The following is a 14,985-nucleotide window of genomic DNA, read 5'->3' as shown; positions in this document are numbered from 1 at the left end:
TATTTGAGGGAAGCATGGTGCTGGTAAGTACAAAACATCTACTAACATTACCATGATCAGAGAATTTAAAAAGTTGAATCTAAGAGCTTAGCATGCTCAGAAAACGTGTGAAGGAAAATTAAATTTTGAATGTTCAGTAATTTAAATACAGGATTCCCAGTTTCTCAGTGAAGATGAGGAATAACATGACATTTCATTTTGAAATTTTGATCCATAATTGTTTCAGAAATATATGAGGTAGTAAGAGGTAGCACAAGATAGGGTATTTATTTACTTATATTGGCCAAAAATTTTAAAAGTATAGTTGATTTACAATGTTGTGCCAATCTGTTCTGTACAACAAAGTGACTAAGTTTTACGCATATATACATTCTTTTTTTATATATATATACATTCTTATTATAAATATTCTTTTCCACTATGGTTTATCACAGAAGATTGGATAGTATTGCCATTTTAACAATTTTAAGCCTTCCAATTCAAGAGCAAGGAATAGCTTTCCATTTATTTGAATTTTCTTTAATTTTCTTATTAATGTTTCATAGTTCTCAGTGTTTGTAAGTCTTTCACGTCCTTGGACAGGTTTATTCATAGGTATTATTTATTTTGGTACAATTTTAAAAGATTTTTTACATCCTATTTCTGATATCTAATTGGTAGTATAAATAAATTCAACTGATTTCTGAATGTTAATCTTATATCCTGCTACACTGATGAATTTATTTATTAAATCTTGTAGTTTTGTGTGGAATGCTTAAGGTTTTCTGTATGTAGTATTATGTCATCAGCATATAGTGACAATGTTACCTCTTCCCTTCCAATTTGGATACATTTTATTCCTTTTTCTTGTCTAATTGCTGTGACTAGGACTTCTAAAACTACATTGAATAGAAGAGGTAAGAATGGCAACCTTGTCTTGTTCCAGCTTTTAGAAATAATGTTTTCAGTTGAGTTTAGTATTATATTGGCTGTGGGTTTGTCATCAATAGCCTTTATTATGTTGTGGTACGTTCCCTGTATACTCAGTTTGTTAAGAGTTTATCATGAATGGATGTTGAATTTTGTCAAATGCTTTTTCTGAATCTATTGAAATGATCACGTGGGTTTTGTCTTTTGTTTATGTGGTGTATCACATTGATTGATTGGCATATGTTGAAACATCCTTATGATCTTGGGATGAATTTCACTTCATCATGGTGTATAATCTTTTTATGTGCTGTTGGATTCATTTTTCTAATATGTTGTTGAGGATTTTTGCCTCTATGTGGACAAAAATATTGGCCTCCAATTTTTTTTTTTTTTTCTGGTGGTGGTCTTTGTCTGATTTTCTTATCAGGGTAATTGTGGCTACATAGAATGTCTTTGAGAGTGTTCCCTTCTCAACACTTTTTGAAGAATTTGATAAGGGTTGGCATGAGTTCTTTCTATGTTTGGTAGAATTTGCCTGTGAAGCCATCTGGTGCTAAACACTTGTTTTTAGGGAGTGTTTTGTTTTTACAGATTCTATTTCACTTCTAGTGATCAATAGTTCAAATTGTCTAATTCTTCTTGATTCAGTTTTGGTGGGATGTATGTCTCTAGAAACTTTCCATTTTTTCTAGGTTCTCAAATTTGTTGTTGTATAATGATAGTATTACCTTATCATTTTTTGCGTGTCTGCAGTATCTGCTTTATGTCTCCTTTTTCATTTCTTATTTTGTTTATTTGGGTTCTTTCACTTTTATTCTTGGTTATCCTGGGTAGAAGTTTGTCAATTTTGTTCACCCTTTCAAACAACCAGCTCTTGGCTTTATTGATTGTTTTCCTACTGTATTTTAATCTCTATTTTATTAATTTCCTCTCTGATCTTTATTGCTTCCTTCCTTGTGCTGAATTTAGACTAGTTTTTTTTTTTTTTTTTTTCTAATTTTTCTAAGTGGTAGGTTATTCTTGCTTGGAGAATCCCATGGAGCCTGGCAGGCTATGGTCCATAGAGTTGCAAAGAGTCAGACATGCCTGAAGCAAACTTGGCACAGCACAGATTATGTTGTTTATTTGAGACTTTTCTTGTTTTTTGAGGAAGATTTGTATTGCTATAAACTTCCCTCTAAGAGCTGCTTTTGCTGCATCCCATAGATTTTGTGTGGCTGTGCTTTCATTGTCATTTGTCTCAAGGGATTTTTTTTTTATTTTACTGGCATCAATTTTAACATTTTTTATTTGTATTAAGATGTAACATTTAGTAAGCACACAAATCTTAATATTTAAAGCTTTATCAGTGTTTACATATGTTCATACTTGTAAAACTTTCAAGAAGATCAAGATATAGAACATTGCCAGCACCCCAGAAGGCTCTTTGTGCCCCTTCCCAGGCAATACTCACCCTAGGATAAATACTTCTCTGACCACTATCACTGCATGTTAATTTAAGCTGTCTTGACCTTCGTATAAATGGAATCAAATGGTAGGAACTCTGTGGCACCCTGTCCACCTCTCATCTAGTCCTCCAGTCAGAAGATCACCTCTTCAGTTTTTCATAGAAATACCCTCAATATGTAATTCAATTTTTTAAATATTCAAACAAAGAGACTGACGCCCAGAAAAACATAAGAGTTTCTTTTCTGAGGTTCCCCATCTTCTCTCTGGATGACTGGCAGAGAATATTTACCTCCTTGCAGCAGAGTCTCACTTTTCCCCCAACTCCACGAGACAACCATATCAGAATGTGGCAAAGTAAATTCAGCCTTAGCATACTTGAAGGATTGTTTCGTTACAAGGACTTTAGAAAGAGTTTATTGCTGTCTATGCAGTTTAGGGATGAGAAAACAATCAACATTACTCATAAATGGAGTAGGTCACAGCATATAGAATTACCCATAAAGCTTTTGTTCTGAACATCATGGCAAGGTGGGATGCCTAAGAAAAAGGGCTTCTCATGATAACAGGACAGCAATATAGATAAGTTTATTTTGAATATATAATTCTATGCATCTTAATTTTACCCCTAAGGCAAGTGAAGTAGGATTGTATTTAGAATCCCAGTAGGTGTCCATTAAAAATCAATTACTTTGACATACCACCTCTATAAAACGTTATATGTTGATGCTCTCACTCAGAAGAGATACAGCTGAAAAGGTCCTTTCAATTCTAACTACCATTTAACTTCCTACAACTGGGGTGGCAAGAATTAAAGCTCAGAAACTGAAGGTTTTCACTCTAATAATAATACAGTTTTTTTTAAGTAAAGATAGAGATTTTAAAAAATTTCTCTTGGTGTATGATCTTCCTTGTTTTTTTGTTTTTTTTTTTTAAGTGGCTTTCATTCCTTCAAACTAGCAGGAATGTACATTTATTTATGAAGTACGTGCCTCTATCCTTGACCTGTGCACTGAGTAGATGTTGAAGACTTACCTTGAAGCAAATTAAGATAAAGTAAAAAGTTCCCCTGTGATATAGTCAAATTTTAAAAATTACTATAATTGTACACTATAAATGAAATCACCTGGATCTTTGCTGCCCATTTTCTGCTGTTCCTCCCTCTCTTACCTGGTTTTACCATTCTTCTACAAAGGGACTTAACACTTCTGTATTAATTTTATGTTTTATTCTTCATAGCTCCTTTTTATAAATTCAAAGTTCTTTCAATTTCCTATTTTTGCTAATATTTAAAATATGTAAAATTGAGGTATTTGAATTTTTTAAAGAATATAGTTAATTTATTTTAATTGGAGGATAATTACTTTACAATATTGTGATGGCTTTTGCCATACATTGACATGAATCAGCCACAGGTGTACATGTGTCTCCCCCACCCTGAATCCCCCTCACACCTCTCTCCCAACCGTATTCCTCTGGGTTGTCCCAGAGCACTGGCTTTGAATGCCCTGCTTCCTGTGCTGAACTTGCACTGGTCATCTATTTTACATATGGTAATATAAATCTTTCAATGCCATTCTCTCAAATCATCCCACCTTCACCTCCCACATAGTCCAAATGTCTGTTCTTTACACTGTGTCTCTTTTTTTTGCCTTGCATATAAGGTCATCATTACTGTCTTTCTAAGTTCCATTTATATGCCTAAATATACAGTATTGGTGTTTCTCTTTCTGACTTACTTCACTTTGTATAATACACTCCAGTTTCATCCAACTCATTAGAACTGACTCAAATTCATTCCTTTTTATAGCTGAGTAATATTTCATTATGGATATGTACTTCCTTATCCATTCATCTGCCAATGGACATTTAGGTTTCTTCCATGTCCTAGCTATTGTAAAGAGTGCTGCAGTGAAACACTGGGGTACATGTGTGTCTTTCATTTCTGGTTTCCTCAGTGTATATGCCCAGCAGTGGGATTGCTGAATCATATGGCAGTTCTAGTTCCAGTTTTTAAAGGAAGTTTAAAGGAACAGACACTGTTCTCCATCGTGGCTGTAACAGTTTGCATTCCCACTAACAGTATAAAAGGGTTCCCTTTTCCCAACACCTTCTTCAGCATTTGTTGTTTGTAGACTTTTTGATGGTGGCCATTCTGACTGGTGTGAGATGATTCCTCATTGTGGTTTGATTTGCATTTATCTAATAATGAGCGATGTTGAGCATTTTTCATGTGTTTATTAGCCATCTGTATGTCTTCTTTGGAGAAATGTCTTTTTAGTTCTTTATTCACTTAGATTGAGTTGTTCATTTTTCTGGCATTGAGCTGCATGAGCTGCTTGTATGTTTTGGAGATTAACTCTTTGTCAGTTGTTTCATTTGTTATTATTTTCTCCCATCCTGAAGGCTGCCCTTTTACCTTGCTTATAGTTTCCTTCATTGTGCAAAAGCTTCTAAGTTTAATTAGGTCCAGTTTGTTCATTTGGTTTTTTATTTCCATTACTCTAGAAGGTAGGTCATAGAGGATCTTGCTGTGATTGATGTCAGAGGGTGTTCTGCCTGTGTTTTCCTCTCAGAGTTTTATAGTTTCTGGTCTTACATTTAGATCTTTAATCCATTTTGAGTTTATTTTTGCGTATGGTGTTAGAAAGTATTCTAGTTTCTTTTACAATTGGTTGACCAGTTTTCCCAGCACCACTTGTTAGAGAGACTGTCTTTTCTCCATCATATGTTTTTGCTTCCTTTGTCAAAGAGAAGTTGTCCATGTGGAGTGAAATCACTCAGTCATGTCTTTGTGACCTGTAGACTGTAGCCCACCAAGCTCCTCTGTCCATGGGATTCCCCAGGCAAGAATATTGGAGTGGGTTGCCATTTCCTTCTCCAGGGGATCTTCCCAACCCAGGGATTGAACCCAGGTCTCCCACATTGCAGGCAGACACTTTAACCTCTGCACCAGAGAAGTTGTCCATAGCTGCATGGATTTATCTCTGGACTTTCTATTTTGTCCCATTGATCTGTATTTCTGTCTTTGTGCCAGTACTATAGTGTAGCTTTGTAGTGTAGTCTAAAGTCAGGAAGCTTGACTCCTCCAGTTCCATTCTTCTTTCTCAAGATTGCTTTGGATATTCGAGGATTTTTGTGTTTCCATACAAACTGTGAAATTATTTGTTCTAGTTCTTTGAAAAATATCATTGGTAGTTTGATAGGGATTGCTTTGAATTGATAGATTGCTTCAGGTAGTATACTCATTTTCACTATACTGATTGTTCCAATCCACAAACATGGTACATTTCTCCATCTATTTCTGTTATCTTTGATTTCTCCCATCAGTGTTTTATAATTTTCAATATATAGGTCTTTTGTTCCTTTAGGCAAATTTATTCCTAAGTATTTTATTCTTTTCATTGCAATGGAGAATGGAATTATTTCCTTGATTTCTCTTTCTGTTTTTTCATTGCTAGTATATAGGAATTCAAGTGATTTCTGTGTATTAATTTTATATCCTGAAACTTTACTATATTCATTGATTATCTCTAGCAATTTTCTGATGGTAGCTTTGAGGTTTCTATGAAGAGGATCATGTCATCTTCAAACAGTGAGAGTTTTACTTCTTTTCCAACCTGGATTCCTTTTATTTCTTTTTCTTCTCTGACTGCTGTGGCTAGGACTTCCAAAACTATGTTGAATAGTAGCAGTGAGAGTGGGCATCCTTGCCTTGTGCCTGATTTTAGAGGAAATGTTTTTAATTTTTTGCCATTGAGGATAATGTTTGCACTGGGTTTGTCATATATGGCTTTTATTATGTTGAGGTGTGTTTCTTCTATGCCTGCTTTCTTGCACGGTTTTATCATAAATGGGTATTGAATTTTGTCAAAGACTTTCTTTGCATCTATTGAGATAACATGGTTATTAGCTTTCAATTTGTTAATATGGTGTATCACATTGATTGATTTGTGAACACTGAAGAATTCTTGCATCCCAAGAATAAAGTCCACTTGGTCATGATGTATGATCTTTTTAATATGTTGCTGGATTCTGTTTGCTAGAATTTTGTTGAGGATTTTTGCGTCTATGTTCGTCAGTGATACTGGCCTGTAGTTTTCTTTTTCTGTGGCATTTTTGTCTGGTTTTGGTATCAGGGTGACGGTGGCCTCCTAGAATGAGTTTGGGAGTTTGCCTTCCTCTGCAATACTCTGAAAGAGTTTGAGTAGGATAGGCGTTATCTCTTTTCTAAATTTTTAGTAGAAATCACCTGTGAAGCCAAAACTTCCTTCATAGAAAAGTTCAGTTTGTCCTGAGTGTGCATTTTTCAGACATTGCTGAAAATGTGTGAATCTGCCAATTGTAGTCTGCTGGCAAAAACAGTGTTCTCACCCTGTGAAAGCTATACTGTTTCACTTTCAAACCCACTTAAAAAAACTCTTTGTGTGCTGACTCTGTCTTCACTACAATCAATTCTTGGTGCAAGCAAGTTTTCTGAAGCAAATACCATGCTTGGATCTCCTTACTAGCAGCTCATGTATTAGAACACCTAGGTTTATAATGTGCTGTATGGGTATGCGTCTAACAACCCAGAGAAACATCAGTTCACGCAACTTCTTTTTTTGGAAAGTTTAGTTATCCCGAGTGTGCATTTTCAGTGCTGGACACTGCAGGAAAATATGCTGGGCATGAAAAAGCTGATTGGTGTCTGTTGGCAAAAACAGTGATCTCACCCTGTGAAAGTAGAATGTTTCACTCTCAAACCCACTTATGAAAACACTTTGCATGCTGATTCTTCTTCACTACAATCAATTCTTGGTGCAAGCAAGTGAGTTTTCTGAAGGAAACACAGTGCTTGGATCTCCTTACTAGCTCATGTAATAGAACACCTAAGTTTATAATGTGTTGTATGGGCATGCCTCTAATGACTCAGAGAATCATCAGTTCACACAACCACCCTTATGGAAGGTTCAGTTATCCTGAGTGTGCATTTTCAGTACTGGGACACTGCAGGGAACATGCTGGCTGTGAATCTGCCAATTTCAGTCCACTGGCACAAACAGTATTCTCACCCTACAAATGCCAAAATGTTTCAATCTCAAAATCACTCAAGAAAACACTATGTGTGCTGATTTGCTTTTCGCTAGTCAATTCTTTTCAAAGAAAATGACTTTTCTGAAAGAAAATATATGCTTTGATCTCCTTGTTAGGAGCTCATCTAATACAACACCTAGGTCATAATGCATTGTATGGATGTGCCACATACCCGGAAAACAACCAATTCATACAGCTTCCTTCATGGAAAGGTTTAGTTTGTCCCAACTGTGCATTTTCAGTTCTGGGACATTCCTGGAGAATATGCTGGGTGTGAACCTGCCAGTTGGGGTCTATTGGCACAAACAGTGCTCTCACCCTGGGAAAGCTAGAATTTTTCACACTCAGACCCACCAAGGAAACCACTGTGGGTGCTGATTCTTTCTTCACAACAGTCGATTCTAGGTGCAATCAAGTGACATTTCTGAAATAAACACTGTGCTTCAATCTCCTTACTATGACCTCATCTAATCCAACACCTAGGTTTATAATGTGCTATATGGATATGCCACTGATTACACAGAGAACTGGAGAAGGAAATGGCAACCCACTCCAGTACTCTTGCCTGGAAAATCCCATGGACAGAGGAGCCTGGTAGGCTGCAGTCCATGGAGTTGCAAAGAGTCAGACACAAGTGAGCAACTTCAGTTTCACACAACTTCCTTCATGGAAAGGTTCAGTTTGTCCCAAGTGTGTGTGTTCAGTGCGTGTGTTCAGTGCTGGGTACTGCAGAGAAATATGCCTGATGTGAATTGGGGTCAGCAGGCAAAAACAGTGTTCTCATTTTCTAGGTTTCCCTGGTGGCTCAGACAATAAAGAATCTGCCTGCAGTTGTGGGAGACCTGGGTTTGGTACCGGGGTTGGGAAGATACCCTGGAGAAGGAAATGACAACCCACTCTAGTATCCATGCCTGGAAAATTCCATGGGCCAAAAAGGGGGTCGCAAAAAGTCAGACACAATTGAGTGGCTTTCTTTCTTTCTTTCTTTCATCCTTTAAAGCTAGAGTGTTTCCCTCTCAAACTCACCTAAGAAAATTATTCGGGTGTTGTTTCTCTCTTCACTGCAGTCAATTCGTGGTGCAACCAGCTGACTTTTCAGACAGAAACACTGTGCTTGGATCTCCTTACTAGGGTAAGAACTAAAGAACATCTAGGTTCATAATGTATTGTATGGGTATGCCTCTCAAGACACAGAAAACAACCAGTTCACACAATTTCCTTCTTGGAAAGGTTCAGTTTATCTCGAGTGTGCATTTTCAGTGCTCAGACACTGCGGGGAAACATGCTGCATATGAACCTGCCAATTGGGGTCTTCTGGCAAGAACAGTGTTCTCACCTTCGAAAGCTAGACTGTTTCACTCTCAAACCCACACAGGAAAACACTTTGTGTGCTGATTCTGTCTTCACTACAGTCAATCCTTGGCATAATCAGGTGACTTTTCTGAAGAAAACACTGTGCTTAGATCTCCTTTCTAGGATCTAATCGAACACCTAAGTTCATAATGCATTATGGGTATGCCACTCACCACGCTGAGAATAACCAGTTCACACTATTTCCTTAATGGACAGTTTCAGTTTGTCATGATTATACATTTTCAGTGCTGAGATATTTCAGGGTAATATGCTGAGTGTGAATCTGCCAACTGGGGTCTTTGCAAAAACAATGTTCTCATCCTGTGAAATCTAGAATGTTTCACACTCAAACCCACCTAGGAAAACACTTTGGAAGTTGATTCTCTCTTCACTACACTCAGTTCTAGCTGGAAACAAGTGACTTTTCTGATGGAAACACTGTGCCTGGATCTCCTTACTAGGAACTCATCTAATAGAATACCTAGGTCCAAAATGCATTGTATGGGTGTGCCACTCACAACCCAGAGAACAACCAGTTCCCACAACTTCCTTCATGGAAAGCTTCTGTTTGTCCCAAATGTGTATTTTCAGTGTTGGAACATTGTAAGGAAATATGCTGAATGCGAATGTAATTTGGGTCTCCTGGCAAAAGCTATAATGTTTCACTGTCATACCAATCTAAGAAAACACTTTGGGTACTGATTCCCTCTTCACTATAGTCAATTCTCGGCACAAACAAGGGAGTTTTCTGAAAGGAACACTGTGCTGGGATCTCCTTACTAGGAGCTCTTTTAATAGAACACTTAGGTTTGAATGCATAGTGTGGGTATCTACTCAACACAAGCAGAACAACCTGTGAACACCACTTATTTCATGGAGCAATTCAGTGTGTATACATCATTTGTATTTCGACCTTGCACAGAAACTGCAGGCAAACATCTTGTGTGTGAACCCAGGTATAGTGTTCACAGTTAACTATTGTCCCTTGTGAAGCTTGAGAGTTCACCCTTAATAGCTACTTGAAAAACACTATGCTTGCTTGTCTTCTCTCCACTGCAATAAACTCTTTGCTCCAAGTATGTTCTCTGAAATGAACAGTGTGCTTGCCACTTCTTGCTAGGATCTTATTTCACAGAATCCCCAGGCCAAAGCAGCCTAGGATGGATATCCCATCACCACCCACAGAACAACTTGCACGCACAAGTTACCTCATGGACATGTTCACTGTGTCCCAGTCATGTCTTTTCAGTGCTGGGAAACTGCAGGGAAACATTCCTGTGTGAACCAGGAAGTTAAGGTCTAAAGGCAAAAGCAATATGTTCACCCTTAAAAGCTAATACGTTGCCCTCTCAAAACCGCAAGAAAAACACTTTGGTTGCTTGGATTCTCTTCACTGCAGTTAACTCTTTGGTCAAATAAGTGAGCTTCCTGAAGGAAACACTCTTTTAGGATCTCCTTTCTTGGTGCTTATTTAAAGGTAAGATAGAGTATGTTTTCCTGTGTGTGTGTGTGTGTGTGTGTGTGTGTGTGTGAGCTGTGAAATGACACAGTAGGGACACAACCCTTCAATGGATAAACTTGTTCATGCTATGTCTCTCTCTCAGAAAACTGACTCTTTTAAACAAAAGACATTCATGCAGTGACTAGGAAACAAGCAACCAGAGTGTTTTTGAGGCAGCTTCAAAACTGTGATTACCTAGCTATCACACGAAGAAGGTGATGACACCCCACTCCAGTACTCTTGCCTGGAAAATCCCATGGACGGAGGAGCCTGGTAGGCTGTAGTCCATGGGGTCGCTAAGAGTCGGACACGACTGAGCGACTTCACTTTCCCTTTTCATTTTCATGCATTGGAGAAGGAAATGGCAACCCACTCCAGTGTTCTTGCCTGGGGAATCCAGGGATGGGGAGCCTGGTGGGCTGCCGTCTATGGGGTCGCACAGAGTCGGACTCGACTGGAGCAACTTAGCAGCAGCTATCACAAGTAGAAAATACTGCGATTGACTGCAGTCCCAATTTCCAAGTTGACACACAGCATGCTTCATTGTTCTTTCCCTGTTGTAAGAGGAGACAGTATACTCTGAACCTATCCATGAAGAAACATGTGTGCCCAGGGTGATCTGTGTGTGGTGATTAGAATATCCAATTTACTACTCTGATTAAGACTAGAAGTTCTGTTAGTTGTGCTCTTATAAAAAAGTTACAAGCAGTCTGGTCTTTTGTTTGGTTTTCTAGAACACTTGTTTGACCGAGACATTTCTGCAATGAATAGCAGACAAGCCACCAATGTAGCTTGAAGCCACAACTACATAGCTTTCACAGATGGAAAATACTGCTTTTGACTGAAGATCTCAAGCTTTAAGGTAGCACACACCACGTTTCCCTTATGCATTTGACCTATAAGAAGACACAACTGGGACTCAATGAACCCTTCCATGAAGAAACTGGTGTGCATGAAATTCTCTGTTTGGTGAGTGGAATATCCACATTAATGCACTTGTTAGGCAGAGTTCTTTGAGGTGTCTCCCAGTGAAGAGCTGCAAACATCTTGTGTTTTTTCCAGAAGCTCATCTGTTACACCAGAGACACTGCTGTGGTGAATAGAAGATGAGGAACCAGAGTTTTTCAGGCAGCTCTGAAGCTGGCACTACCTAACTTTCACAGGTGGAAAGTACTGCTTTTTGCCTAGAAGTTGCAATTTCCAACATGACACATAGTAAGTCCCTGTAGTCCAAATTGTGATAAAAAAAAAAAAACATTTAGGACACATTGGACCCTTCCATGAGGAAACTTTTATGCACAGGGTTTCCTATGTGTGGTGAGCGGAATATTTGAGTTACTACTAGGAGTTAAGCCTAGGAGTTCTGTGAGGTATGCTTTAGTAAGGAATTGCAAACTATTTGTTCCTCTCAGAAAACTTACTTGTTCAACTGAGTCATTGCTGCAAGGAACAAAAGACAAGCAACTAGCATGTTTTTCAGGCAGCTCTGAATCTACAACTAGCTAGCTGTAGCAGGTAAAAAAGACAAAATGTGGCTGCAAGTCCCAAATTTCAAGTTTACAGAGTATGTTACCCTGTATATCTGAGTTGTGAAAGACACAACTGGGACACCCTAAATGCTTCCATGAAGAAACTTATGTGCCTGGAGTGTTCTGGGTGTGGTGAGTGTAATATTTGAGTTACTACACTGATTATGCCCAGGAGTACTGTGGAGGGTACCACACAGGTAAGGAGTTTGCCAAGTAACCTTTTTCTCTCAGAAAAGTTACTTGTGTAACCAGAAACATTGCTGCAGTGAATATCAGACAAGCAACCAGAGTGTTTTTCAGGCAGCTTTGTGCCATGGTCACCTAGCTCTCATAATGAAAAAGATTGCTCTGGCCTTCAAGCTGAAATTTACATATAAACACACAGAGTGTTTCCCTGTCATTTTTGAGATGTGACAAGAGACATTTAGGACCTGCTAGAACCTTCCATCGGAGAAGGCAATGGCAACCCACTCCAGTGTTCTTGCCTAGAGAATCCCAGGGACGGTGGGGCCTGGTGGGCTGCCATCTATGGGATCGCAGAGAGTCTTAGCAGCAGCAGCAGCAGAACCTTCCATGAAGAAATTTTTGTGCGTGAGGCTTTCTGTGTGTGGTGTTTGGAAAACCCAAGTTACTACACTGGTTAGGCCCAGAAGTTCTATGAGCTATTCCACTTGCAAGCAGTCGCAAGCAACCTGTTTCTCTCAGAAAACTCAACTTCTTTGATCGGGATATTGCTGCAATGAATAGAAGACAAGTAACCAGATTGTTTCTCACAGGAAGCTTTGAGGCCACAACCACGAAGTTTTCACAGGTGGAGAATCCTGTTTTCCCTGCATGCTGCAATATTCAAGATAATACCTAGCATGTTTCTCTGTATTTCTGAGTAGTGAAAAGACACCACTGGGGGACATTAAATCCTTCAATAGAAAAACTTGTGTGCATGAGGTTTTCTGTGTTTGGAGTGGCATACCCTGTGTTACTACCCTGGTTACGCCTAGGAGTCCTGAGAAATATACTACTAGCAACAAGTGGCAAGCATCTCATTTCTTTCAGAAAACCTGCGTGTTTAATGAGTGACATTGCTGCAGTGAATGTAAGACAAGCAACCAGAGTGTTCTTCAGGCATCTTTTAGCCGCGGTCACCTAGCTTTCATGGTAAACAGTACTGCTTTTGCTTCCAGGTCCTGATTTCCAAGTTGATGTATAGTGAGTTTTCCTGTAGTCTACAAGTTGTAATAGGACACATTTGGGACACATGAGGAAACTTGTGTGCAGAAGCATGTTCTGTGTATGATGAGTGGAATAATCAAGTTCCTACTCTGGTTAGGCCTTGGATTTTCTTGAGGTGGATTTTCTTGAGGTGTACTACTAATCTCTAGTTGCACACACCCTGTTTCAGAAAACTCACTCATTTCATATTGCTGCAATGAATAGAACACAAGCAAACGGAGTGATTTCCAGGAGCTTCTTGCCACATATAACTAGCTTTCAAAGGTGGAAAATACTTGTTCCACCAACAGGCTTCAATTTTCCCTTGACACAGCACGTTTACTCATAGTTTCCTATCAGTGAAAAGACACACCTGGGACACATTAAACCATTACATGAAGAAACTCACTTGTGTAGATATTCTGTATGTAGTTAGGGGCGTACTTGAGGTTCTACTATTTGTAATGCTAAGAGTTCTATGATGTCTGTTCCTACAAGGGAATTGCAAGCACCTTGTTTCTTTAATAAAACACATGTTTAACCAGAGACATTGTTGCAATGAACAGAAGACAAGGAACCAGTGTTTTTCAGGCAACTCTGAGGGTGCAACTATTAGCTTTCATAGATGGAAAATACTGCTTTTGTGTGTAGCCATCAGTTTCCAAGATTACAAACAACATATTTGGTTTCAACATTGTGAAAAGCCGCAATGGAAGCACACTTATCCTTACATGATGAATCATGTGTAGGTTGTATTCTGTGTGTGGTGAGTGGCATTCCAGAATTACTACTCTAGTTAGCCCTAGAATTTCTGTTTGGTGTACTCCTAGTGAATTGCAAGCAACCTGTATAGTTCAGAAAGTTCACTTGTTTAACCAGAGACATTGTTGAAATGAATAGAAGACAAGAAGCCATGGAAGCTTTATTTCTGGGAGCTTTGAAGCCATGGCTACCTAGCTTTCACAGGTGGAAAACACAGCTTTTTCCAGCAGACCCCAATTTCCAAACATATAGACGGTTTCCCTGCCCTGCAGTTTCCAAGCTGTGAAAAGACAACTGTGTCACATTAAACCTTCAGTGAAGAAACCTGTGTGTGCAGCATTTTCAATTTTTGGTGAGTTGAATACCCAAGTTACTACTCTAGTAAGAACTAGGAGTTCTATGAGGTGTGCTCGCAACAAGGAGTTGCCAAGACCCTGTTTCCTTAAGAAAATTCATGTTTAACCAGCGAAATTGCTACACTGGATACAAGACAAGCAACCAGAGTGTTTTTCAGGCAGGTTTGAGGACACAATTACCTAGCTTTCATGGGTGGAAAAAACTGATTTTTTCATGCATACCCCAATTTCCTAGTTGACATACAGCATTTTGTTGTTCAGTCGTTAAGTCATGCCTAACTCTGCAACCTCATGGGCCGCAGCATGCCAGGCTTCCCTGCCCTTCGCTGTCTCCCAGAGTTTGCTCAAACTCATTTCCATTGAGTCCTTCTAACTCATGTCCTTCCAACCATCTCATCCTCTGTTGCCCACTTCTCTTGCCCTCAATCTTTCCCAGCATCAGGGTCTTTTCCAATGAGTCAGCTCTTCGCGTCAGGTGGCCAAAGTACTGGAGCTTCAGCTTTAGCATCATCCTTCCAATGGATATTCAGGGTTGATTTCCTTTAGGACTAACTGGTTTGATCTCCTCGCTGGCCAAGGGACTCTACAGTTTGCTTCCCTTTAGTTTCTGCATTGTGAAAAAGCATTTTGGACAAACAAGATCCTTCCATGAAAAAAACACTTGAGCAAGATATTCTGTGTGTGGTAAGTAGTATACCCTAGTTAATACTCTGATTATGCTTAGAAGTTATGTGAGTTGTGCTCTTAGCAAAAAGTTGCTCATGCCCTATTTCTTTAAGAAAAATCACATGTTTAACCAGAGGCATTGCTGCAATGAATAGAAGAAAAGCTATCAGAGTGTTTT

This window comes from Bos indicus x Bos taurus, chromosome 15, assembly GCF_003369695.1.
Source record: "Bos indicus x Bos taurus breed Angus x Brahman F1 hybrid chromosome 15, Bos_hybrid_MaternalHap_v2.0, whole genome shotgun sequence".
NCBI classification, from domain to species: domain Eukaryota; kingdom Metazoa; phylum Chordata; class Mammalia; order Artiodactyla; family Bovidae; genus Bos; species Bos indicus x Bos taurus.
The sequence above is the reverse complement of the archived record's forward strand: the minus strand, read 5'-3'. Positions refer to the sequence as shown.